The 27,872-nt window shown below is 36.9% G+C and overlaps 1 long non-coding RNA gene across 1 annotated transcript in view; it reads left to right on the forward strand.

The window, feature by feature from the left end:
* LOC147916988 (uncharacterized) overlaps positions 1–8,434 on the forward strand; it is a 110,450-nt gene extending 102,016 nt beyond the window's left edge. The window contains exon 3 of the long non-coding RNA XR_015552352.1: positions 8,337–8,434. This is a non-coding gene — a long non-coding RNA (uncharacterized LOC147916988). The remainder of the gene's footprint in view (positions 1–8,336) is intronic.
* Positions 8,435–27,872: the final 19,438 nt, after the last annotated feature.

The raw sequence follows: 27,872 nt of genomic DNA on the forward strand, positions 1-27,872 counted from the left end.
GTTCCACTTCAGGTCTGGAGTTACATGGTCGGAACTCAGCTCTATATTTTGTATGTAAGATTTTTGATTCCCAAATGTATTCCAGAAATAAAATGGCAACCTCAGCTGGTTAATGACAGATAGATCTCTCCATGGTGCTCATTGTGATAGAAGGTGGTCCTAAAAAACAGTGGTACCAGTTCATTAAGGTATCATTTGGATAATTGCATTGAATGAAATATATTGCACTAAATGAAATTATGTGGACAGAGCTCTATTGGAAAACTGCCAAGTATCTAAAGAAAAACTGTTAAAAATTATTACAAATTCATTATTATGGGGCCGGCCCCGTGGTTTAGCGGTTAAGTGCGCATGCTCCGCTACTGGCGGCCCGGGTTTGGATCCCGGGCGGGCACCGAAGCACCCCTTGTCGGGCCATGCTGAGGCGGTAGCCCACATACAGCAACTAAAAGGATGTGCAACTATGACATACAACTATCTAGTGGGGTTTTGTGGAGAAAAAGGGGAAAAAAGGAGGAGGATTGGCAATAGATGTTAGCTCAGGGCCGTTCTTCCACAGCAAAAAGAAGAGGATTGGCATGGATGTTAGCTCAGGGCTGATCTTCCTCACAAAACAAAACAAAACAAAAAAGTTATTACCAATTCATTATTACAGCCATGGAGGTGAGCTGCTTTTGTCTCCTTTCAAAAGAGAATCCGGTGCAAGGAGTGCACTAGCTGAAACCCCAGCACTTTAAGGTCTGTCTCAGCTTTCAAGTCGGCACACACTTTCTAGGCAGTCTCTAGCCAGCGACTGATCATGGTGGGGACTCAAGGGCTCCCCATTCTGGTCATTTTGGCTCTCCATTATGGGCAATCTTTGCACTGAAACTACATGGTGGGCTGGCTGAGACTTTCTCAGAGCTGCACTGCAGCATGAGGGTCTTCCTACCCAATCCTGCTTCCTTCGTCTTCCTTTACAAGTGTGAGACCAGCATCATGATGAGAAGTCTTTCTCTGCCTACTTTTGCTTTCTTTCTCTTTCTCACAGGAATTACCTCCAATCACTCTCTTGCACTTCTATTTTCCTTTTGGCACCTGTTTCCCAGAGACACAGAACTGTCACTTGGGAGTCATTATTGACCTTTATGAAATAGAGAACTTGTAGCTTCTTCCTTTTTTTGGTGGCGAGGACAGAGAGAGCGTGCACCTGTGTGGGTTTCTTTATAACTAGCTCAAGGAAGAGCCTCAAAAATCTCACAAAACACAATTAGTGCCCCAAAGATAATTTACTTGCTTAACTTTTTTTTTTTTTCTGAGGACAATTCATCCTGAGGTAACATCTGTGCTAGTCTTCCTCTATTTGTATGTGGATTGCCACTACAGCATGGCTGATGAGTAGTGTAGGCCTGCGCCCAGGATGCAAATCTGCAAACCCAGGCCACCAAAGCAGAGCACACAAACTTAACCGCTATGCCATGGGGCCAGCCTCTACTTGTTTAACTTTTGTAAGCAGAAAGTTAGCTGACAATCAAAAACTGTTTGTTTGAATGGGCAGAGGGATAAGATTATGTGGATATTTAGCCAAAGAAAATGACATTATAGATATTTGTAAAATTCCAATACATCGTAGGATATAATAAAACCTAAGCTGCCTCATCATTATTATTGCTGTTAATTTAGATTGTATTTCACTGACTCAGGTCAGAAAATTCTCCACTTTATGCCTTGGAAGTTAACCAAATTCCTATGGACTGTTTATTGAATAGTACCTCAGAAATTAACTGACTGTTTAGAGACTCATTTCCAATGAGAATATGTCTTACGATAGATTTCTTCACATGGTAAGGTCTATGATATAATGAATCCATGATAAAACAGTGTGTGTGGTAGCAGAGAAAAAAGATTACAACCTGCCTCTAGACTGTGGGATAGTTGAGGGCCTATCTTTACGTCCAACTTTTGAGAGCACTTAGGACTAGTAGGCATTTGTGAAATGTGTCTTAAATTGAACTGAAATCCAATTTTTGGTTATTTTGTGCCTGTAAATCCAGACACAAAATAAGTTTATTGCACTAAGTTTCACTGACATTTATGGCCAATATTTGCCATGAGAATTGGATGGGAGGATTTAGAGTTGAATTTCAAGGTATATTATTTGAGGGAACTTCTATTCTTTTCACTTTGTCAGGACCTTAAATGAGAATTTTGAGTTGTGTGTAACTAAAATGGGAGAAAGCATTTATTGGTCTGGCTTGGACTGCAGATGTTTGGGATTACACCTAATTGCTTTGCTGCTGCTATTTTTATCAGCCTGCTGAAAGGATTTTTGTAATGCTGGAAGAAAGCCTAACTTAAAAGGGTTAAGCTTCTAAACTGCTGTGATCTACAGTCAGTTAGAAGTGACAAATTGTAAGCAAAAGATAATCTCTTCCACTTACAGAAATGCTAGCCCAAACATCATCTGTAGAAAGATTTCAGCAACTTTAATATATTCATGTTAGAGAAACAGAATTTAAAAATAGAAATTCGTGGATCTTTTAGGTCCCTGCTGCTTTATAGATTTTAACTGTGCTGGTTAGCAAGTCTTTTCAGCTGTGGTCTGATGGTTTACATGGAGACTCTACTTTTTATGGAGATTTATGGAAAGCCCCTACCACAGAGGTAAGCTAATTCTCAGCCTCCTGACTTCATGTATCTTCCATACAATGGAAACCACAGCTTATGAGGCAAGGACTTTGGATCTATTAGGAAAGTTTTAAGCTGCAGGTAACAGAACACTCAACAAAAAGTGACTTAAAAAAGAAAAATTACATACAAATTATGGAGGTGTCTCTCTCTCTTTTTTTTTAACAGAATCTCAATTATATCAGGGATGTGAGTCTTTTTGTTCATCTCTAGTCCTTCCCTCATGGGCACAAAATGGCAGCTGCAGCTCCAAGGAAGCAGGACATCACCACAGCACATTCCAAACAGAAAGGGAGAAAGGGAATAGAAAAAGGGCATCCCTTTTATTAAGAAGTAAAATCTTTTTTTGATTTCCCAAGTAATCTTTTTTTATGTCCAATTAGCTAAAATCAGATAATATGGCCATCTCTGGGTACAGAGGCGGCTAGGAAAGTGAGGATATGATAAAGAAGAATGAGACAGTCATAACTGGCTTGAATAAAGCATGTTTAATTACATGGGGTTGAATGCAGTTTTCCTTTTGAAGAAATTTGAGGATTTGTCAGCAAGGAAAATAGAAAGAGCTATAGAATAGCCTTGCACCAGTGTTTGCAAACTCCTAGTCAATCCTATGATGTTCCTAATTTGAAGGATAGTCAAACAAATATCACCACTTGTCTCCACATACCCCAGTGTTGATACTTGTTCAGCATAAAAGGACCAACAAAAACAAAATTAAAACTAGTAAAAGTTAACAACAGTAAAGACACTTAAAATGTATCCATACTTTTATCACTAAAAAAGGAATCTGCGTCCAAATTCACATATTGCTATTAACTTGTTCATATTATTTTTACACAATTATAATTCTAAAGTTTATATTCTTTTGCATTCTGCTATTTTCATTTGTCATAAATTTTTTCCCTTTTTCTACATTATTTTAATAATTTTCACTTAATAGCTTCATAGTTTTCATCTGTCATTGGCCCCAAGTATATGTAACAATTTTCCTACGATTGGAAGTCGGTATAGCATAGGAGGAAGCCACCTAGCCGATCACGAACAAGAGCGTAATCCTACCTGGCCTGAAATTTCAGTTCTACCACTTATGAAGTAGGTGACCTTGGCAAGTTATTTAACTTCCCTGAACTACAGTTTTCACCTCTGTAGAATAAAATTAATAGTAAGATTGTAAAGTTAATTAATTATTAAGTATATTAAGTATGTTTTTATTATTTAATTAAAGTTAATAATAATTAAATAAGATACTTCCTATAAATTGCTTAATATGGATTATACTGTGCAGTACAATATGGTAGTCACTAGCCATATACAACTACTTAAATTTAAGTTTAAATTAATTAAAATGAAATAAAATTAAAAATTTAGTTCCTCAGTTGCACACTACATTTCAAGTGTTCAATAGCCACATGTGACTAGTGGTTACCATATTCAACAGTACAGGTAAAGAATATTTTATTGGACAGCACTGGCTAGAATACAATAAGAGTTCAAGAAGTAGTTGTGCGTTTACCTTGTCCTTCTTCAAAATGTCCTTGAGAAAATATCCCTAGATGTGTGGTTTCTGAGTCAGAGTATGTACTTCCTTATGGCCAGGCTCATAACATTTAAAATCATGATATTTATATTTAAGTAGAACTGAACATCTGTCAAAATGCCTTCACAAGTATTTATACCCTCTGCAAGCAGAGTCTTTTTATACATTTTATTATTGAACCACTAGTTTAAAATAATAATGTCGCATAATTCACACTCAATAAATACAGTTATTGAGTGAATGAATGATTCAATGAATGATACTGCAACCCAATGAAGTATCTGAGCAAAGATCTGTTCCATTTTACAGATGGAAACGTTGAGTCATCCAATAAGTCACCAACAAGTTTCAAATGAGAGCCTAGTTGTCCAGGCCTAGTTTTTATTCCGTAATATCATTAACAGATATTCCAAAGTAGAATTATAGAGAAAGCAGTACTATTTCTAAAGATCAATGTAGAAATTTCCATCTCTAGTCTATGACAAATGTTTCTAAAATTAGTGCTAGGAGCAGTATATATACATACACACACACACACACATATACATATATATTATATATATAATATCTGTATGAACACCACATTTATATTTAATCAAATCTAAAGTAATGCTCAAGTATTAATAATATTAATATTCTACTGTTATCGGGAGACCCAGGTTGCTAAATACTGCCCAAAACATGTCCATGCCTGCCTTTGAAGATCCCGAGGGAAATTTGTAAACAAAAAACAATTACAAGTGGAAATTAAAGGCTGATTTTATTGTTTACTGGGCTTGTGCCCACAACTGCCATGCAAAGCATTCTGGAAAAGTGAGGTGGAATTTGTGAGCTAACCCAAAGCCTCCAAGAGTATTTCCCTCCTCTTGTGTCTCAATTCTGCCATAAGCCAGCTTTCAGAGGCTGATTGATTACCAAGCCACAGTATTCTGTGAGAAAAAGAAATATTTCAAGGACAGCCTAGACTGTCTTAACTGATAGTGCAGCATAAACAGAAGAGGCAAAATCTGAGCTCCAGAGCGATCCCTAACTTCTCTCAGAGCAGGCCCTAGAATAGCTTCCTGCTTTGGCATCTAGGGGACCAGAGAATGGAGAGAGAATATGGAGGAAAGAATTACATCCATGTCTATGTGCATGACCTTGTAATGTACGGTCATCTTTCCCACTAGTAAAATGGTCTAATTAGATTTCCAAAATATAACTCAATACAATGAGCTGCTTCTTTGTTTGGTAGGAACTGACAGTAGGGGTGGTGGGAATGAATTCCTACTGCGTTTGGTATCATCAAGCAACAGCGGGCTCTTCTTGATCTCTTAGCCAGATTTTATATTTAATTCTATTACAGGGTGTGCCTAACTTTGCTTAAACAACCTTGTTTATCTAAAAGTATCTTTTTGAAGTGTTTTTCACTGACCAGAGGAAAAAAATTTTTTAAATGTCCATTTGATATGGACTCTGCTATAGACTGAATGATTGTGTCTTCCCAAAAGTCATATGTTGAAACCTAATTTCCAATGTGATGGTATTTGGAGGTGAGCCCCTTGAGAGGTGATTAGGTCATGAGGGCACAGAGTCCTCATGAATGGAATTAGTGTCCTTATAAAATAGACCCAGAGTGTTCCCTCACCCCTTCTGCCGCATGAGGGCACAGTGAGAAGAAGGCAGTCTACAACCCAGAAGAGTGCCCTCACCAGAACCCAACCATGCTAGCACCTTGATCTCAGAGCCGAGAACTGTGAGAAATAAATTTGTTGTTTATAAGCTACCCAGTCTATGGTATTTTGTTATAGCAGCCAGAACTGACTAAGAGAGACTCTAACTAAATTTAAGTAGAAATTGACAGAAACTATTGAGATAGATGCTTAAGTCCCGTAAGTACTGAAGGGCTGAAGCTTTGTGACATACAAGAAGCTCAAAGAAAGAAGAATCACGACACATTATTCAGTAAAATCGTGTGGGTTTTGGGTGATCTATGCATTTGTGTCAGACGTCACCCCAAGGGAAATCATTCATTTTTTTGTTTCCTGAATTATTTCTGGATGTAGCAAAACAATGCAACCTTCTTCCTGAAGGATTCTTCACAGACTAAATATATCATTTTATTGTACAACTGGAATATTGTTTTTAGTCTTATTTTCCACCCATTGCTCATTGCTGTACAGGCCAATTCAAACACACACTGTAAGCTAACTTTTCTGTATTATTTTATGCTAACATTTATCTCATATATATAATGCTTTTAAATCAGGCAAAACAGCAAGGATCAATTAATGTAGTCTTGGTCACTTTCCTTTCAAAATTGTAGAAATGGTGAGTCTAGATATTGATAAAAAGTGATGGAAATTTACAAAGATTTTCTAAAGAACAAACAGTCTGTTGGCAAGCATGATCACAAATAACTAGAGCAGTAAATCCCAGTTCTTCATTTGATATAATTTTGTACACTAGCCTGGATTAGGAAATATATCCAGGCTTTTAATAAAAAATATAAAGTGGGATTATCATTTTCTATTATAGATTATCATGCTCAGATCTACACTTTTTATAATAATGATGTTGATATATCATTATTTCAGTTTGTTAATCATTTGATAATATCTATCAGATGATGAGACATATCACTTCTGTTTGTAAATTATTGTATTAAACATAAAACAGTTCTATGCAATTAAGGTCAAGGATAATGAAAGCCTCAAAAGGCAAAGAGATGTATGTGTGTACATGTGTATTTGTATAGCAATATGATAAACAGTGGGGGTGGAGGAAGAAAACTACCGTTGATTGGATGTCTACTGTGTTCCAGGCACTATTGTGGATACCTTACATTCATTCTTTTAGTTTCTGCATACTTTTAATTAATTATATTTGAGGGGTTAATGCATCCAAATACAGCAATATTTTGTCATGAAAAATATTCTAATTCGGTCCGCTAGGTGGTATTAAAAGCAATTCGCATTTCATCTTTTGGCAATGCCTTTAGTTTTTGAAGTTAGTATAACTGCTGCTTAACTATAAACAAATTTTTAGTCCCAGAGGGAGACTGAAATTAGCATATCTAGTAAACATCCTTAATTTAAAAAAAAAAAAACTATTTTTGTGGTTTCTAGATAAAAACATATCTGTGTGTATACTCATGCAAATGTATTATCACAGTATATTAAAACTGATATCTAAAATGATTTCAAATGTTGTGTGTACAGAGGTATATTAGTCTGCTAGAGCTGCTATACCAAAATACTACAGACTGGGTGGCTTAAACAACAGAAATTTATTTTCTCACAGTTCTGGAGGCTGGAAGTCCTAGATCAAGGTACCAGCTGACTCAGTTTCTGGTGAGGACTCTCTTTCTGGCTTGGAAAAGGCTTTGTGCTTGTGGAGAGAGAGATCTCTGGAGTCTCTTCCTCTTCTTACAAGGATGCTAACTCTATTGGATTAAGGGCCCACCCAGATGACCTCATTTTACCTTAATTACCTCCTAAAGGCATTATCTCCAAATATAGTCAAGTGTGAGTGCTTTGAAAACTGCAGAACTTTCAGCACATAACAGCTCTGTCCAAACCCTTGCACTCAGAGACTTGACCAAACTCTAGCGTGGCTTCTAATGGCAGGAGCCAGGTCTCCGGGATGACCCCAGAGCCCCCATTAAAATGCCTGCCTGAGAAAATACTGTCTGGAGAATATACTTTTTGTTCTAGGCAACACTGGAGGATAGGCCCCTGACCTCTCTTTCTTAGAGCATTTACTAAGAAGGGCTTATAATTGTGAATATGTAGCTCTTACAATATGTGTCTTTCTCAAGGACCTGAGAGCCATTCCTTTGGAAGGTAATCATCAGGAAGGACAGAGTCAATGTCTTCCAGTCTTTGTGGGAGGACAGAATCCTAACTTCGATACTCGTCAGCTTGCAAACACAGCTGACCATTCATTTACACTGGCCAACTGTTTGTAATTTTTCACTTCTCTGACTCTACTGAGCCCTGGCTCTCCCTCTCCCTCCTTCTTCCTTTAAAGCACCCAGTCACCTCTCCACAAATTCCATTGGCGCTCAGCTCTCTTCCCTGCTCTCAGTAGTTACTGAGTAAAATCTGTTTTCATCACTTTAACTAATGTCTGCCATGTTTATCTTTGACAGCTTCAACATATGGATTTGGGAGGACACAATTCAGTCCAGAATAAGGGGGTAACATTAAAGCTCACCTATAAGTAGGTGAGTCCACGTCTACCAAAACTGAATACAAGTAAGTATACTTTTTCCACTTTCCAGGAAGAAAAACTATCATGGGTTCCTGCCTCCTCTACCTCTGCCTAGAGTGAATTTCTGTCAATATTTGCGATCAGTCAGCTCAACACTCTACTTACCTTTTTGAGGGATGACTGCTCTTCATTTAATATAGGCCAATTACTCTAGGTAACCAGGTGGCACGGAAGCATCGAAGTGCTTGGGAACCAAAAGAGCAAAACCTTTTTCTCACTATCCCAGGTTACCTGACCATGACTATGACAGCTTGGAAGCTGAAGGAAGCTAACTCTAAGGGTCAGATTGGCATGCAGGAGGCTGAATAGGGAATACTCTTGGAAGGAAAGGGAAGGAAGCAGGATTGTGCAGAAGAAGAAATTGGGCTGCAACATATTCTCAATGGAGGCCTCAGCTGATGCCACAGGGAGATCTGGAGCTCCAATAATCCTTCAGTGTTGTGCTGAGTTAGGATGAGGGGAAAGCTCCATGTCGGTCATTGAGTACAGACCACTCCAGTTACGGGAAGTGCAGCTTTCCTCAGCTAAACAATCCCCATGGGGGCTGTGAGCTAGGGCTTTCTATTCACAGCACTGCCAGCAGCTGGGAGAGTAAGTCCTTCACTCCTGAAGCAGAATATTCATGGTACATTACAACATCCACCACAATGCTCAATAACAGATCCCTTTCTGTGATATTAAATCTTGAACTAATAACAATGAGAGAAGACAGAATGGTCAGAATTCATTCATCCTAGTGACAAATGGCTAGATCTCACAAACATAATATTCGGCAAAGGAAACCAGGTGTAAAAGAGTACACATCTTATAATTCCATTTTCCTAAGATTTAAAAATCAATTGGCAAAATTAATGTATGGGTGTTAAAGTCAGGATAATGTTTATATTTCCTTTTTTTAATTTGGTAGAATTTTTATCATTAATTTATTAATTTTTGTACTTATTTATAATTATAAATAGCTTTAAGCACAAAGAATCTATACCTAATTTTATGTGTATATATATTTAAGAAACATAATAATAAATATTAAGTGATATTTGTTAAATATTTATATATTCATAATATGTATTTAGAAAGTTAGTCAAAATTAGGGTTCCATAAAAATTTTTACTTAAGAAGAGTCTTTCAGTTTTTCAAACTTTTAAAATGCTATTTTTTAGAAACTAAATTAGGTGGAATCCAATGTTTGGGCAGACAAGAATAAGCAGATAGGAAAATGGAGGCTAGATTACCCAGGCTGAAAGGAAAAATCTGCCATCAGAACTGAGAGACCTGAGACAAACACTGGCAAAGACAACACTAAACCCTAGAAACCAGAAACTAAAGACACAGAGCTGTCGCAGGAGGTTTGGGGATGATTTTTCACAGAATAATAATAACTGCCATAGATTGAACACTTTCATGGGTCAGAAATGCATTTTAAAATACATTTTAAAAATATTATGTAAAGTTTGCAGAACAAAAAAGCTGATGTTTTCGTCTGACGTTTTACTGAAGCAGGCACTGAGGCTCAAAGTGGTTAAGTAATATGCCCAAAGTCACAAAACAAAGTGTTGCAGCCAGGATTCAATCCGAGTCTGTTCCAAAGAAAGTTTCTACTCCTTACATTATCTAATAATAAACTGGAAGTCATTTCATATATATAAATATATATTATATGTGATTATATATAACATATATTATATTATTATAGTATAATAATACACATTATATGTATATGTGACAATAACAAATGTATTTAGCCACAATAGTTGTGCCATAAACCATAAGGAACAGATAACCTCAAATCAGAGATGATCTGACCAAGAGAAGCCTTTCAATTCTGAGGCCATTCTGCTCAGACATTGCACATACTTTGGTTTCCTTCTTCCTCATTTTAATCAGCAGAGGAATTTACTTGAAAGCAAAAACCTGGGTTTCTTAACTATTATTACCCACCTGAAGTCATCGTTTCTGTTTATCACATCATAATCATCTCTACTTGCCGCCAATTGTACATTCCCAAAGAGGAAATGATGATTTCAAGTGAAGACAATGGAGCAGGAACAGATGTGCTACTAAAAGAGACACGTCCTATTATCCTGAAAATGTACTCCGTAATGAAGAACAAGGGAAAAGAGATCAGAAGACATTGTCATATTTCAAAATAGAGCCTTTTCTAACAGCAGGATTTCATTTCAATAGAAATATCTGCTGAAGTTTCCATGTGCCATTCATGGTACTTTATGCCTGACACTTCATATACTAGAGAAACTGTAAAAAATTAGAAAGAAAAAATTTCTTTGCAGTATTTTTGGCAAATCTTTTACTGTAGCCTTTGCAACATTTTTCTCTATTCTGATTTTCTTTAGTCACAGCGAGTTGACCCTATTTCCAATTATGACACTTCTATACAGTTCTGACTCCCTTATTCCCAAGACCTCTGTTGGATTGCCCCACCTACTTCTTTAGTCTTTGTAAAATATCTGTGTCTTTTAACTCTAGGGAAGGAGACACTGTGGAATGATTCGTACTCTTTGTTTTTGTTTTGTTTTTTTTTTGTGAGGAAGATCAGCCCTGAGCTAACATCCATGCCAATCCGCCTCTTTTTGCTGACAAAGACTGGCCTTGGGCTAACATCCATGCCTATCTTCCTCCACTTTATGTGGGACGCCGCCACAGCATGGCCTGACAAGTGGTGCATCGGTGCATCCCCTGGATCCGAACCCGGGCCACCAGCAGCAGAGCGCGTGCACTTAACCGCTACACCACGGGGCCAGCCCCTGATTTGTACTATTTTTAAAAGTGGATGTTTGGCCACGCCAATTCACTCATAAAAGCAGATCTTGTTCCCTTAATATGTGTCAGATGTTTGATAAGCTAAAGGTACAGAGACTAAAGACCTGTTACATAAACTCAAAGAGGCCATGGTAGAGTAAGGGAGACAGATAAGGTAATAGATAATCACAAAACAATGGGATCAATGCTATGACAGAGATATTCACTCCGTTTACTGAAAGCTCCTTGTAAATACAGACTAAGAGGCAGATGAGACCGGCTGGGGAAGACTAACCATGAGCTAAAAGAGTGTTTGCAAAGGTACAGAAGTAAAACCAAGCATGGTATGTTAGGGACAGGGCCAAGTAGCAACACATACCTGTTTATTCTATCGGCTATGGAGGAGTCAGGTGAAGATGGCAAGGTGGACAAGGCAGGACTAAATGAGCTTTTTAATCAATATTAAAGTGCACAGACATTTGTTTTACCTCTAGAATCACTCTCAGAAAATTCCTAAAGTAAACCTGCTGCTGATGTTTCCAAAGCCCCTTGGGAGCCCAGTGAAGACCAACCTGTTTTCTTCTCAATCAGCTGCCCTTTTATCTCCCTTTCCATTTCCTAGGTTTGAAATACCTTGTGCTACCTCTATGAGAATAGGAACATTCCTTCTGTCATTTTCTTTCTATTTCTCTCTGTTCATCTACTCCTTTCCTATTGACCTAGTGAGTTAACTTTGATTAACTCAAAGTCAACTTATTAGTAGCATCATTACACTTGCACAATCCCTGGACTAATATATCCTCATATATACATATTCTGCTCACATTCAGGGAAAGGGACTACGTGAGGCATCTACCCCAGGAGGCAGGAATCATGAGGGCCATCTCAGAATTCTGTCTACCACAGGGACTATCCCACAATGCCTATCACACAGTATTTTATATCATAGATCCTCAATACATATTTGTCTATTGATTTAACATATGTGTTACCTTTGTAACAAAATTATATAAATAATACTTAAAAATTTAGTGATGCTGTCTCTCTTCCCTGGGCAAAAGTTCATTTGGTCCTTTAGCTCTCTGTGGGTCTTTCTCCATTTAATCTTTGTTTGTTTTATTGAGATATAATTGATATATAACATTATATTAGTTTCAGATGTACAACATAATGATCTATATTTGTATACCTTGCCAAATAATCACGACATAAGTCTAGTCAACATCCTTCATCATACATAGTTACAAAAATATTTTTCTTTTGTTTTCACATGAAGAGGACTTTTAAGATATACTTTCTTGGCAACTTTCGAATATGCAATACAGTATTATTAACTATAGTCACCATGCTGTACATTACATCCCCACGACATTTATTTTATAGCTGAAAGTTTGTACCTTTCGACCCTCTTCGCCCATTTTGCCCGCCTCCTCCCCTTTGGCAACCATCAATCTTGGTTAAATTTATTCCTAAGTATTGTTTTCTTTTTGATGCAATTATAAATGGGATTGCTCCATATAAGAAAAACATATTGATACTTGGTAGTATCTGGAGTTTCAGATACTATGTAGGGATTTTTTTTTCCTAATGGTCTCTCATAGTAAACATGTATAATAAAGACATAAGCAGTTTTACAAAACATATTTTATTAAAAGCCGTACAGAGATAGGAAAAGACAACAAAGTTTGCTGTGCATCTATTATGTACATCTGTAGAAATATGAATGTAAGTGAAAAATCATAATTGCTCTAACATCAGTTTCCCCAAATTTGGAACGCAGCACAGAGTTTCTTATGCCCATATAGTTCATAGAGTGATGCTTACAAAAATGGACAGAGACAAAGTGTAAAGTTATAGCATGGTTCACGTCAACTATTTGAGTACTTCAAAATGAAATAAATGATGTTGGCTGTTACATCTCCATTAATATGTTTTTCTTAAAGTTGATAATGAACGTTTACCTAAATTGCTTAGAATAGAAATTTCAATGTTTGCTAACTTCTTATTTTTAATTATGAATTAAATATTAGAAAAAAATTCTAATACTGAAAATACTGAAATCCTCCAAATATCCACCTCATAAAGAGTCATGAATGAAAAGGTGCTTGGATTTATAAAGAACAAGTAAACCAAACCTATTTAATTGCTTCTGTTGATGGAATTAACACATAATAAGGGGAATAAATATGTTATATTTTGAATTTGGATTCCATGAAATTTCTTAGTATGTGTTTCAAAACATTTTGACTTGAAAGAATTGATGCAAATTGGGCTAAACTTTTTTTTCATACTTTCACTTGGGCAAACAACTCAACACAAAGATTCTTTCATGAGACAAATGGGGTTGTGTTTTACATGAGTAGCATTCTATTAGTGATGACTTGGAAGAGAAAATAAAAGAGACATCCACAGAATGATAATATATTGAAAGATGCTATACGTTAGACATAAAAACATCAGAGGCATGAATAAGGATGGACAAATTGGGATTCATCTCAGAGACAGTTGAATTGTTATGACAGTGGAGATTTAGTTGGAATCAAGTGTGCAAATCTCAGAGAAGCAGTGCTCTAAAGATTATCACAAATATCCCTCTTCCTCCTTTTTGTTCCCTAGTTTGACCTTCTCCTTCACAATTCTCTTTCTTCCTATAAGACTCCCATTTTGTTTTTTAATTGACTTCTGCAAAGGACTATTAAACCCTAAGTACGTCCTAAATTCAGTAGTTCTTTTTAAATAAAAGCACTGGCTACTTAAACACAATACGTATAATAATTGCTTCTTGCTAACACTGTTTTCTTCCAGTTAATTAGAGTCCTGGGACAAACAATAATTCATCCACATTCACACACACACACACAAACATACAAACACACAAACACATGCATACACAATGCCAAATATGCCTTTAGATTGAAAAAGTCATAATTTTTTGGTTGTAACTATTATTTATTTTTTGTGTGTGTGTCTGAGAAGGACTAGCCCTGAGCTAACATCCGATGCCAATCCTCCCCTTTTTTTTCTTGAGGAAGAGTGGCCCTGAGCTAACATCCGTGCCCATCTTCCTCTACTTTATATGGGACGCCACCGCAGCGTGGCTTACCAAGTGGTGTGTCGTAGCACGCCTGGGATCCGAACCTGCGAACCCCAGGCCACTGCAGCGGAGCGCGCTCACTTAACTGCTTGTGCCACCTGGCCCACCCCTGTAACTATTTTTTTTATTTTAAATTTCTGTTAAAATCATTTGTTATTTATAGACAGATACCAAACACTATTTCTTGTACCAAATTCCAATAAATGAGAAGAAACACAGAAGGCAATGTTTTGGTAATGTCCTTGGGCTTTTCCTGTGCAACATAATGCATTATGGGAGGGAGTCCCAGAGGACTGATTTATAAAGCAATACTTGTATTGCTGGATTTGAATAATATCATATGATTTAATGATGAACTATGGAGCTACACGTGGAAAGTATACAAAAAGATCAAATAAACTTTAACATGAGGAAGGAATCACTTTTTTTCTTAGGAACAAAGCAAAGAACTATAGGCTAAAGTTAAGAGAAAGAAGAATTTACTCTGAACATAACAGAAACTGATCTGCCCACAGTGATGACTTGTCAAGGGAAGAAATTGCAAATTAATTCAATAGTTTCCTCCCTAGTGGATTTTTAAACCAGAGTAGATAACATACAGCAAAGTATATTAATATGAACAACAATGAACTGGCAGAAAGATAGAGTGAGAAATCTCTCAGGTCATTTTCATTATGATTCATCAGTTTTTAAAAATGCATTTGATATCTTAAAAGGTCTTGGAGTTTATGAACATATTTTTCTGCAATGTTCTAAGCGAAACTATAATAATGGAAAAAAGATCTTTAAAAAAAAAAGCTGCACCCTGAAAGCAATTTCAACCATTTTCTCAGCAAGTTGAACATTTAGAAATATCTTATGGCGCAAATTAATAGAGTATCCTAAGATTTATGCGGTAGTAAGAAATTCCTGGTTCCAGAGCCACAGAATTAGAATTAGAGCTTAAGGCCCTTAAATACCTGATTTCCAAATTGCATTCTGAGAGCATTTTAACCCTCCTTCATATAACTTTTGCCATCACCAGACAACAACAACAACACAAACCCTGTTCTCTTCTTCCTTGTTCACACACCACATGTTTTCTGGACTCCATGCCTTTGCTCATGTAATTTTCACCTGCGTCTACACATCCAGCCACATCCTAAGCATCCCCAGAAACTCTATTGATTATTCTCCTGGGTAAGTTCCCAGAGACCTTTGTTCAGACCTCTTTTCTAGTATGTTCAATTTTGTGTTTTAATTATTTGTGCACTTAATTTATTTTCACCGTAACAGTGGTTCCCCAAAACTAAATCTTCAGCCCCTGGGGAGGAATGGAACTATTGTAGGGGGCCATAAATTTATATGTACATGTGTATTTTTTCAATCAATAGGGTAGTAAAACTATAGCCATTATTGCGTGAAGAAATATAAAATATTTAGTCTAACAGAAAACAGCAAATTATAGCTTGTGGGCCAAATCCAGCCTGCTGCCTGTATTTGTAAATAAAATTTTGTTAGAACACAGCCACACCTATTCATTTATGTATTGTTTATTGTTGCTTTCATGTAATAATAGCAGAGTTGAGTGTTTGCAACAGAGACCATATGACCTACAAAGTCTAAAATATTTATTATCTGACCATTTACAGAATAATTTTGCCTACTCCTGGTCAAGAATATAATCATCTTGAGGACAGTGGTAATATCTTAAATATATTTACATTACCCTCTGTGCATACCTTAGAGAAAGTGCTCAAACTCTGGAGATTAGAAATCAGAAATTATTATATTTCCCCCAAACATACTATTCTTCCTTCTTTATTACCACTCTTTCTTACAGTTATCAACAAATATTCACTTGTTTGAGTTGAAAAATATCACTCTTACTAACTGTTCTCTCCTCACTGTTCATATCTGTTAATCATGTCTTATCAATTATTGTGTTTATTCTGTTGAATCATCTGGATATTCCTTCCTCAACTCAGTCCCCCTCTTTCCTCTAGATGTGACATTTAACTGAATATGTATACTTTTCATACGTGATCTCATACTTTAAACATACATTTTTGCATATATAAATATTTTTAATACAGAGTACTATTTTTAATGTTTTAATAATTTACATATATGGTCTCATATTGTACCTCCATTTCATAGAGCAAATCTTTTTTTTCTTTTCACTCCACATTGTATTTTTTTGATTTATCCATGTTGACATATTTTCTGATTCATTTATTTGGTATTCTTTCAGATGACTAGACTATTTATCTGTTTTCCTACTGATGGACATCTGATTGTTCCCAATATTCCTATTAAAAATGATGCCCAGATATCTTGGCCACATGAATGAGGCTTTCTTTAAAGCCTAGAAATAGAAAATAGAAATACTGATCATAGGGTATGGTATTAGTTTCCTATTGCTGCTATAACAAATTACCACAAACTCAGTAGCTTTAAACAACACAAATTTATTATCTTCGAGTTCTAGAGATCAGAGTCTGAAATGGGTTTCACTGGACTAATATCAAGGTATCAGCAGAGACTTTCTTCCTCCAGAGGCTCTAGGAGAGAATTCATTTGCTTGCCTTTTCCAGCTTCTGGAGGCTGCCTGCACTCCTTGGCTTATGGCCCTTTCCTCCATCTTCAAAGCCAGCAATGCAGTATCTTCAAATGTCTCTCTGATTCTGACTCTCTGCTTCTGTCATCACATCTCCTTCTCTGACTCTCCTGCCTCCCTCTTAAAAGGACCCTTGTGATTATACTAGGCCTACCCTGATTACCCTGATAACTCAGGATTATTTCACCATCTCAAGATCTTTAACTTAATCACACTGCAAATTCCCTTTTACCGAGTAAAGTAACATGTTCCAGAGATTAGGATATGGACATCTTTGTTGGGACATTATTCAGCCTACCACAAGTATAAACATCATCGTAGTTATTAGATACTACCAATTTCCTCTCCAACGCAGTTATAGCAATTTAAATACTGCCTCCAGTGTTTCCATGTCTTCATCAATGCCTGGCATTGTCAGCCTCTCTGGAAGGTATAAAATCTAAACTTACTGCTATTGCTTACAACTTTACATTTTGATATAATTTTAAACATACAGAAAAGTTTCAAGACTAGTAAAAGAAATCTTGTATGTCACTTACCTACATTCACACATTCTATATATTTTGCCCCATTTGAGACTAAGTTGGTAAAGTATGTCCCTTTATCTCTAAACATTTCAGTGTGTGTTTCCTAAGAACAAGGACATTCTCTTATTTAGCACAATACATTTATGTAAATCATGGAATTTAATATTGATTCAATATTATCATATAATTTCCAATCACTATATGAATTTCATCAGTTGCCCCAATAGTATCCTTTATAACTATTTTCCCTTTGTTCATGATCCAATTCAGGATCACATATTGTATTTATTTGTAATTTCTCATTAGACTACATCCAGAAAATCTCTTCAGTCTGATATTTTGAAATTGTACAGGCCACTTGTTGTCTAGAATGCCCTTCAATTTGGGTTTATCTGATTTTTCTTCACTATTGTATTCATGTTATATACATTTTGGCAGGAATACCCCAGAAATGATATTGTGTACTCAGCGCCTCTCATTAGGAGGCACACGATGTTGATTTATCCCAAAACTAGTGAATGATATCTTTGGTTACTTGTTTAAATAGTTTCTGCCAGATTTCTCCACTGTAATGTTATTATTTTTCCCTTTGTAGTTAATAGTAATCTGTGGGGAGACATTTTCAAACTATACCCATCTTGTTCCTTGAGGACAAGAGGACATCTTTGGGAGACCATTATTCTGCCTACCACAGTAGCCAAGGCTGATAATATCTCTGCCCTGATGGAAATTGTATTTTAATGAGGGAGAAAGTCAACAAACATAGAAACATGTCATAAATTTTCAAGAATAGATGAATACTTGAATAGAGCAGGGTAAGTGGAAATAGATTGATGGGGATTGGGAGTTATAAAAGTTGACTACCTTGGGGCCAGCCCGGTGGTGCAGCGGTTAAGTGCACACACTCCGCTTCAGTGGCCAGGGGTTCACAGGTTCGGATCCCAGGCACGCGCTGACGCACTGCTGATCAAACCATGCTGTGGCAGCGTCCCATATAAAGTAGAGGAAGATGGGCACAGATGTTAGCTCAGGGCCAATCTTCCTCAGCCAAAAAAAAGAGGAAGATTGGCATGGGATGTTAGCTCAGGGCTGACCTTCCTCACTAAAAAAAAAAGTTGACTATCTTATCTCCATTTTATAAGCAGGGTTTTAAAACCAAGAAGAGTTAGGCACTCTTCCCAATGTTAATGTAGCATCTACATCTTTGTCTCCAAATCTCATGCTCTTTCCATGATGCAGCTCTGCTTCACCATCTACCCAATTCTCAGGTTAAGATGGGAATGAATCTGCCCACGGCGCTCACTATTGCATCCCTAGTGCCTGAAACATAACGAAACCTCTGTAATTGTGTTGTTGGTATTTTTATTCCTCTAAGCCATTCTCATCTCCTATTTTTCATTGTTGCACTAAGCCAAGAGAATAAGGGAATTATTCTTCTAATACACACTCAGAAGTTTCCTTTAAAAAATTTCTGTGAGACAAACCAATGGAAATATCTATAACCTATAATATTGCCCACATTTACCCACAGATTTTTTGAATGCTCTCTGCAGGTGGGCCAGAGTCATGGATGAAATATCAGTAAGCAAATGATGTGCCCTCTAAGAAAACAAACAGGGCAAAGTTACTCAAAAATTATGACCAAATGACCCATATAATCATGAGGTCATCTTTAATAACATGGCATTTCTTTGAAGTGGAGAATAGTACTCAAGAACCAGGTTGCTTAATTGTTTGGGGGGAGGGATAATTTTCTTCACTTTCTTGATACCGCTATTTGAGTCATCCCACTGCTTTAAAGTAAAATCCAGTGATTCCTTATTACCTAAAATAATCCCAAATCCCTGTCATCACATTCAAGGCCTTCACAATCTGGACCCAATCTGTCATTCCAGCTTCATTTCCTACCACTCTGTATTCTATGTAGACCACATCATGTTGCATCATAAATGTTTCCAACTTCCAAGGAAGTTCCTTGCATTCCACACTTTTATAAAAGTGTGAGTTCCATAAAAGCAAGGACAGTGACATTTATTTTTGTAGCATTGGTGGTTAGCACAGAGTCAGGGACATAATAGGTATCAATAGATGAACTATAACTGACAAGCTGAGTGAATAAATGAGTGAATTAATGTCCTTATCAGGACATTTTGACTGCTCAGTAATTCTATTCTTGTTTCTTAGATCTGTAATTGCGCTTATCTATGTTAAAAATATGGAACATTTCCTTTATTTTCAGTGCTGAATTAGCTTAGGAATTTCCTCTTTTTTAGATTCAAGGCATTAGCTTGACTATGTCTCATGGTGAATGACTCTAGGGAAACTTTGGTCTGTATGTGCCCATCTCCTGATCAGCCATTTACCTTTGCTTTGGTACATTAGGACTTTAATAGAAACTGCCTAATCTATGGGTAAAGTCAGCAAGAAATGAAATATAGGTCATTCCTCAGTGGTATCAATTGAGCTGAGCAGCAAAATGTAAATCACTGAGAAATGGGGATGGTTCCTGCCACTTTGCACTTTGAAGTAAGTCTGAGGACTTCATGTGGCTCACAGGTCCCGGGGGCTACTTTAGAAAGCTGAGGAGAAAAGTCTCTTCCCTGTAAGGATCTACCTGACACCAGCAACTCTGAGCTCTAGGAAAGGGAAGTGAAGACTTTGTATTTTTCCCCTATGCTCTGCAATTGTCTAGCCCTATCTTTCATGTACATACATTATAGTATGTGACCTTAAGTTTGTCACTTGGGTTCTCTAAACCTCAGCTACTTAATTCACAAGATGAAAATGATGTCCATTCTACCTTCTTGGCACAATTCTTTTTGAGCATTAAATAAAATATGCAAAAAGCATGGATAGCGGAACTTGTCGGTGCCCCACCCATAACTCTAGCATCTTTCAGTGTCCTCTGGCCAATACCCAATAAATTCCCAGTATCTGGACCTCTATAGACACTGCCCTTTTTAGCAGAGGAACTGTGGAAAAGCCCACTGCCTGTGTGCTCATGTGTGTGTGCACATAGGCAACAGGTAGAGTGCTGAGAAACGAACACCTCCAGGAGTAACTCTCAACCATTGGTTCTTCAGAGCTAGTATATAAATATTCCAGTTGTCTAATACTTCAGCTTGCATGTTTATGATGTGTCTGTTTCGTATCAATTTCCAGAGTGCAGGTAAAGATTTAGCTCGAGTTGCACACCATCACCGCTAGCTTAATAGCACACCTTCCATTGGCTGCTTTCTATTCCTTTTATCATGTCTCTACCCGTGTTATCTGAACCTCCCGAATATAACACTTACAAATGGATCCAGGTCTCAGGATCTGCACCAAGGAGAACCCAAATAACAGCCTGTACATTGTGAAGGGCCACCTGAGTGGGGGATGATGATGTTATTATTTTGATACATTAGAAACCTAAAGCTAAAAAAACTTTTTGTGTTTGGGACTTTTCAGGGCATAGAAGGAAGGGAGATGTGAAGTGATCTGGGTGAGAGCCTGAGGTAGGGTCAGAAATGGAGCAAGGCAAGTGTCTAGCTGAGCCCCAGGATTTGGCCTGAGGGCAGATCATCAGACTTCAGCTCAGAAAAAAACATTTTTCAAACGCAGTAATGGTCTCTGGGCTCGCAAATATAACTCAGACAAAGAAAGGAATGGTAGCAGATTGCACCCGAGGAACAGTCCAATGTGTAGGAATATCCACAGCATGTAACTTTAGCCCTAAAAGGGACCTTACCAGCTCACACCAAGTTACCTTCACAATTTTTCTGCCACTTCTAACAGATTGATTCATTGTCCCAGAAAAAAAATTTGAGAAAGAAAACCAATAATGATAGTACTGGATTGTTACCCATAGAGCAAAACAAGAAGTCTTGATTTCATATTGATTGAAAAAATGAATGAATGATGAAGAGGGGATTGTCTTTCCTTAAAGCAGAATTCCAGCTAATAAATTTAGAAGAAATAAAAAAAATATAAATTGTTTCACGCAGGAAAGATCTGTGGATGCTAGGCAAAAGTATGATGAGAAAAAAATATTTACATAGTTTCAATGTATCTCCCCATATGATACCAGTTACGAGGGGAAAAATAGGAACTTTACAATTGAGAAATCTGGCGGATACCACCCTAACTTCACCAGTAATAAGACGTACAGGCATCATGAGTCTGAGATAAGCATGAGGCACTGAGAAGGCACGGCATCACTTCTGTGGTATTTTTACCAAAAATACATCATCACGAGAAAACATCAGACTAAGTCAAACTAAGAAACATCCTATGAATTAACTCTCCAGTATTCTTAAAAAGTTTCAAGGTTATGAAAGACAAAGGTCAATGAACTTTTCCAGATCAAAGAAAAATAAGAAGCCATGGCAACCAAATGCACCCTCATCCTACATTGGATCCTCGCTCAGTACAAGAACATTCGCGGGTCAGCTGGCAAAACTGGTCTGTAAATTTAAGTATTGATATTGCGTCAGGGTTAATTTCCTGATTTTGATCATCAAACTGTAGTTATGTAAGATGTTCACATTTAGAGAATCTAGGTAAAGGGTATAAGAAATTCTTTGTACTATTTTTACAATTCTTTTGAAATCTAAAATTATTTCAAAATTACAACTAAAAAGAAAAAATATAAAATATTACAGACACAGTCACTCAAGGACATCCATACATTAGTCAGAAACATGCCAATCCCAAACCTCAAAACTAAAGACCAAAGTTTAGAAATCATATGCTGTTTAAATTAAACTTGGGTATTAAATCAGAAACTATTTCATGAAAATACTGTTATGTATCATTTGCTTCTTTGAAAATACATGTTTTATAGGAATTCATCTTTGACAAGGTGTTGTGTGCCACTCTCAGCCTATCAATAACCAATGTTGTGGCTGAACCAGCCCTTGTGGTTCTTATTATGATTGCAAGATGCTCTTCAGCAATAACCATCAGGAAACTTTGAAAAAAAATTTATTTTTTACAGGACCTGGAAATTACATGGCACATCTGGGGCCACACAGCGAGGTCATGGGTAGAGATAGAGAGAGTACACGGTCCTGGGGTTCGGCTTTTGTTGGGGTGAAAGGTAGAGGCCTAGGTTTTCACCAGCTCACTCTTTATTGGTGAACTTAAGACGCAAGAGTGGGAATTTAAAGCATAGAAAGAGAGGAAACAAATGGCCCACATGATCAGTTATCAAAATCAACCACGGTTTCTAAAGCAAAGGAGCCTCAGTACAGGAGGTGGCCTGGCTCTTTATCTAGTCATGTGCTGGCTATTTTTGAAGTGGATGCTTCTCCGAAGTGGATGCCTCAGCAATCAAAGCTTAAGTCAGGCACTTGCATTCCAAAAAAGAGAAAATCCAACTGTCAGGACTTACACTACACAAGGACTCACAAAACCAGTGCTTCTCTCTGTCTTCACCACTAGGTTATATATCACTGGATGCCTCTGTGTCAATTTCCTTCTCTGAAAAAAATGGAGATAACAATCATCTGCCTCCTGAGATCTTGAAAGAAATTGTAATAAAGACAATCAAAACAATTATAGTGAAAATCCTCCAAAAGCAGTTCTTGCTATCCTCTGTACAGGTTCAATATTTCACTCTGAATTGAATGTGTTAAAAAAAAAAGTACTAGTATTTTTCACTCAAAGTGAATGTTTTGAAATATGATTATATTTTTCAACAGGTTTCTTTTTATTGAAACTGGATTTTTTTAACCCAAAACCTTCTTAGTTCTCAGGAGGCTGCCTTTTAATTATATCATTCCTTGATCTGGAGTCTTTCTTATTATTTGTTTAAATGTTATTGTTTGGACTTGAATTGCTTGCACCTGTTCAATTTCAGGGTTAGCATTTTCTGTGACACAGAATGAATTTTTCCTCCTGTTGCCTTGAGGACATTCATCAGAAACATCATGTTGTGCTTGATGGAGATTCTCCTGATGAAAAGGATCACAACAAAGAACAAGTTAATTTTTGGTAACAATCAATGGCACTATCCAATGCATTTTCCCATTTCCTTCACGTTTCCATTTTCTTTCTCATTGTCTCCTAGCCTCCTGATTTTCTTCATGTAGAAAATGGACTGCAACTTTTTTTAAGAACTCCTATGGCTGCCTCTTGTTCTTAATTAAAACAGGAACCATAGCTTATCTGGAATCCTAACTTGGCTCTGAATGCTCAACAAAGAACCTCAGAATGATAGCTCAGACCAGGAAAACATAAAGAATCAAGGGGAATCTGTCTGTCCTTTTGCTAAAGAGAAATGGCCCCTCCTGGCTATGAGGAAACAAATCGCTACCCCAGTCAACTTTCTTTTCTTCTCTTTTAAATTATGTACATATATATATACACATACACATTAAATTTAATTTATATATAAATATAAAATTTAAATTATATGTGTATGTGTATATATTATATATACATGCTTATTTGAGATTTGTTTAGTTGTGTTGTGCTATTTTCACACTAAAAGGTATATTATGAATCCACTTGGAATGGCTAAATTATTTGTGAATTTATTGTACACCAGCTTTTTCACTGCTATTAATCTTGCTTAGCACCTAGGAGACTTCCTTTGTAGTGTATGGGGATTGTTGAAATGAAATGCGGTGTTATTATGACATTGTTCTGCATTCAATACAACCTCAAGGGCAGCCAAGCTGACCTGAAATGGCCAATTTACCCAGCTCGGTTTGTCAGAGTGGTTTTGCATGTTGAAAATTATCTATTCAACTCAGGAAGAGTATTTTTCTCTCATAAATACATATTTGGTATCCCTATGCATTATTAACTATACGCCAAGAATTATTCTCCCTAAATTGCTATAAGAAAATCAAATGACCCATGTTTCTGAAGAGTTTTGGATGGAAGGAAGCAACTATGAATTAAGAATATAAAGTCTAGCTTCTAACTATAACAAAGGGAATGAGTTTCCATCGCCAATGCTCTCAAGCAGTTCTTATAATTGCAATACTCAAAAGGAATTATCACTATTCTACATATACTAACCAATGCCTACAAAATAGAACGTATATGGCCAAGTGACACAGTTGCCTGGAAATTCAGCTTATGATTAAAGAGTTTTCTGTTTGTTTGTTTGTTTGTTTTTCCCAAAGAGCTAATACCATCTTCAAAACACAGTAAAGACCACACCAAAATGCATATTGTCAGATAACCCTCATGTGTCTGGATAGACCCTGTCATGGAAACACCCTAAGTGAGGTAGGAGAAATGGGGACGAAGAATCACAAGAAAAGAAGGAGGTGAATGAACATAGAGATTCCAGAAATATGTCCAATTGGGCCATCAAGTGGCTTCTCAAGTTTACCTCAGGCCAAAGTTGTCTTAATTTCTTTCATTTCTTAAATGGGGAAATAGAATAATTTTTATTTTAGTTATAAATATTCTGAGAGTGTAGGTCATCTGCATAATGGTTTCCATTAAGATTCTTTCAATATTTCTTTCTGCTTAATTTTCACATGTGTGCTAACATTACCATAGAAAGCTCCACTAAAGTAAAATATTATTATAGCCAAATGTTACAGGTGTTACATTATAATTCATGATAAAAGGTTATTCATTAGTTCAAGGTTCTGTTAGCACAATCTTTCTGCCTTCATGACTAAAAAGTAACAACGTTTTTTGGTAATAGTGAGTTAATTGTTCGTTTTCCTAATGTTAGCCCTTAAGAAAATGTAAAGAATGTGGTGACAATATTGTTCCTTGCCTCATTAAATAGAAGGATATAATAGTGTACTTGAAAGAGCTACAATCACAGAGTTAGAAAAACTGGGTTTGAGATTCACCTTCTGTGCCTGCATATGTCATTAAGAAAGTACTTTCTTCTTTCTGAACTTGTTTCTTAACTGTATGATGGGAAAAAGAACAACTGAACCTATCCTTTAAGGATGCTGTGAGACTCAAGTGTGATGGTGTATGTGACCGTGCACGGATACACTTGTGTAAAGTATTATTACCATTATCTTAAAATTTTTAAGCATTTGCCTATGAGTAAATACGACCAGTTTTTCCTCCCAAATTGCACCAAAGGCTCTGAGGTTTTTATACGGTTCTTTAGATATTTACAAGCAATCCATGATACAAACATAAATCCTTAAATAATAACAAATTATATTAATATTGAAAGCTATTTGAAATAAGGAACATACTATAACATAGAGAGAGTTGATAGCATTGGATATGGAAACTTTAGGAAACCACATGTAATACTTTGATGGATGCTGATGAACTCTGCCTTCTCCTCAGGCATCCTTGTGTGGTGGAATCATTCAGCACCTAAATAAATCCTAAGGCTCATATTTTTGTAAAGTGGCTCAAGACGACAAAGTTCCTTTCTTGTGGGAGAGCAGTGGGTTTTGTTCAGGAACAGCTGAAGATGTTGAACTGGGGAATTTAAAAGAGAGGGCTGCAGGGAGGACATGGGAGCTGGTGGGCAGTGAGATCTGGAATGAGAGAGTAGCTGCAGGAACACTCTCATTTCAACAGCTGAGTCTGAAAGAGTCTCTGCACAATCTAAGTGAGCAAGTAATTTGGACAGAACTTCCACTTCCCTTTCTCCACACTGTACTTTTCTGAGATCTACCTGACCATCCCAAACAGCTTCTCCTATACCCCCTTGCAGACCTGATTGTTTGATCTGAGGACGAGAAAGGTTCAGAGTGGCCTGGAGAAGGGATGGACCTTATCTATCTACAATCTTCTCCAGAGGAATGTGACCAGAGTTTTGTCCACCCACACTCCTTACGAGTTTCACCAGCCAGAGGCACCACCAACTGGCCACAACCCCTGTGTCCTGCGTGATCTGGCCCTGCCCATCTTTTAAATTTCATCCTGAACCATTCTCCTCTTGACTTACTACACTCTAGACATGCCAAGCTCCTACTCATTCTTTAAAAAATGTTATCTTTCCCACCTCAGGACTTCTATATTTTCTATTTTCTCAGCCTAGAACATTCTCCTCTCTGTTCTTCATCTGGTTGGCTTCTCCTCATGTATGAATTATAAACAGATTGGTGGACTAGAGTGAGAGCAGTAGTGGGCTCACAAATATATAAACAGAGCAAGGTACAAAATAAAGCTGGCATTAACACTTTGAGAAGAAAGGGTGGACCGCTAAATAAATGGTATTAGGATACTTAGCTATAAAATTTGGAGAAAAATATTAGTTTCTAAAAATAAGTTCAAATGAATTAAAGCCCAATATATTTTAAAAAGGCATTAGAAAATAGATGAAAATATGTTCTTAAACTTAGAGTAGAAAGGGACTTCTTAAACCAACACAAATCACAAAATCTTTAATTACTCTATAAAAATGAGAATTCTTCTACAGGAAAAAGCACAGAAATAAAGTTAAATGTAAGTGGCAGACCTGGAGAAAATATTTGCGATACATATTGCAAGGGAATGATATCCTGTGACCAAGACAGCCTCACTTAATGATGTTCCCCTCACCTTCTTCCTGACTCTAGGCCATGACCTAACTTTTCTTAGAGAATTTTCTGTAGAAAATGTGTAAATGTAAATTCTTTCTCTGCCCCTTTGAGATATACATAAATCTTTTTTTCTCATTTTTTTTTATTGGGGTAAAATACATGTAACATAAAATTTACCATCTTAATCATTTTAAGTGTATAATTCCGTGGTATTAAATACATCCATAATGTTTTGCAATCATCATCATCATCCATCTTCATAACTTTTCCTCTTATAAAAATGAAACTCTATACCCATTAAACAATAACTTCCCATTCCTGACTCCCCACAGCCCCTGACAACCACCTTCTGTCTCTGTGGTTTGACTACTCTGAGTACCTCATGTGAGTGGATCATACAGTATTTGTCTTTTTGTGACTGGCTTGTTTCACTTAGCATAATGTCCTCAAGGTTCATATGTGTTGTACCATTTGTCAGATCGTGCTTCCTTTTTAAGGCTGAATAATACTCCATTGTATGTATATACCACATTTTGCTTATCCATTCATCCATTGATGGATACTTGGGTTGCTTCCATGTTTCAGCTTTTGTGAATAATGCTCCTATGAACATGGATGAACAAATATCTCTTTGATAACCTGTTTTCAAATCTGTCGAGTGTATACCTGGATGTGGAATGGCTGGATCATATGATAATTCTATTTTTAACTTTTTTTTTTTTGAGGGAGATTGGCCCTGAGATAACATCCTTTGCCAACCTTGTTTTTCTTTTTTCTCCCCAAAGCCCCAGTACACAGTTGTATATCCTAGTTGTAGTTCTTCCTAGCTCTTCTATGTGGAACGCTGCCTCAGCATGACTTGATGAGTGGTGAGTAGGTCCGCACCTGGGATCTGAACCAGTAACCCTGGGCTGCTGAAGGAATGCACAAACTTAACTGCTAGTCCACTGGGCCAGCCTCTATTTTTAATTTTTTGAGGAAC

Source organism: Ceratotherium simum, chromosome 5, assembly GCF_057802395.1.
Source record: "Ceratotherium simum simum isolate JZ-2026a chromosome 5, ASM5780239v1, whole genome shotgun sequence".
Lineage (NCBI taxonomy): Eukaryota > Metazoa > Chordata > Mammalia > Perissodactyla > Rhinocerotidae > Ceratotherium > Ceratotherium simum.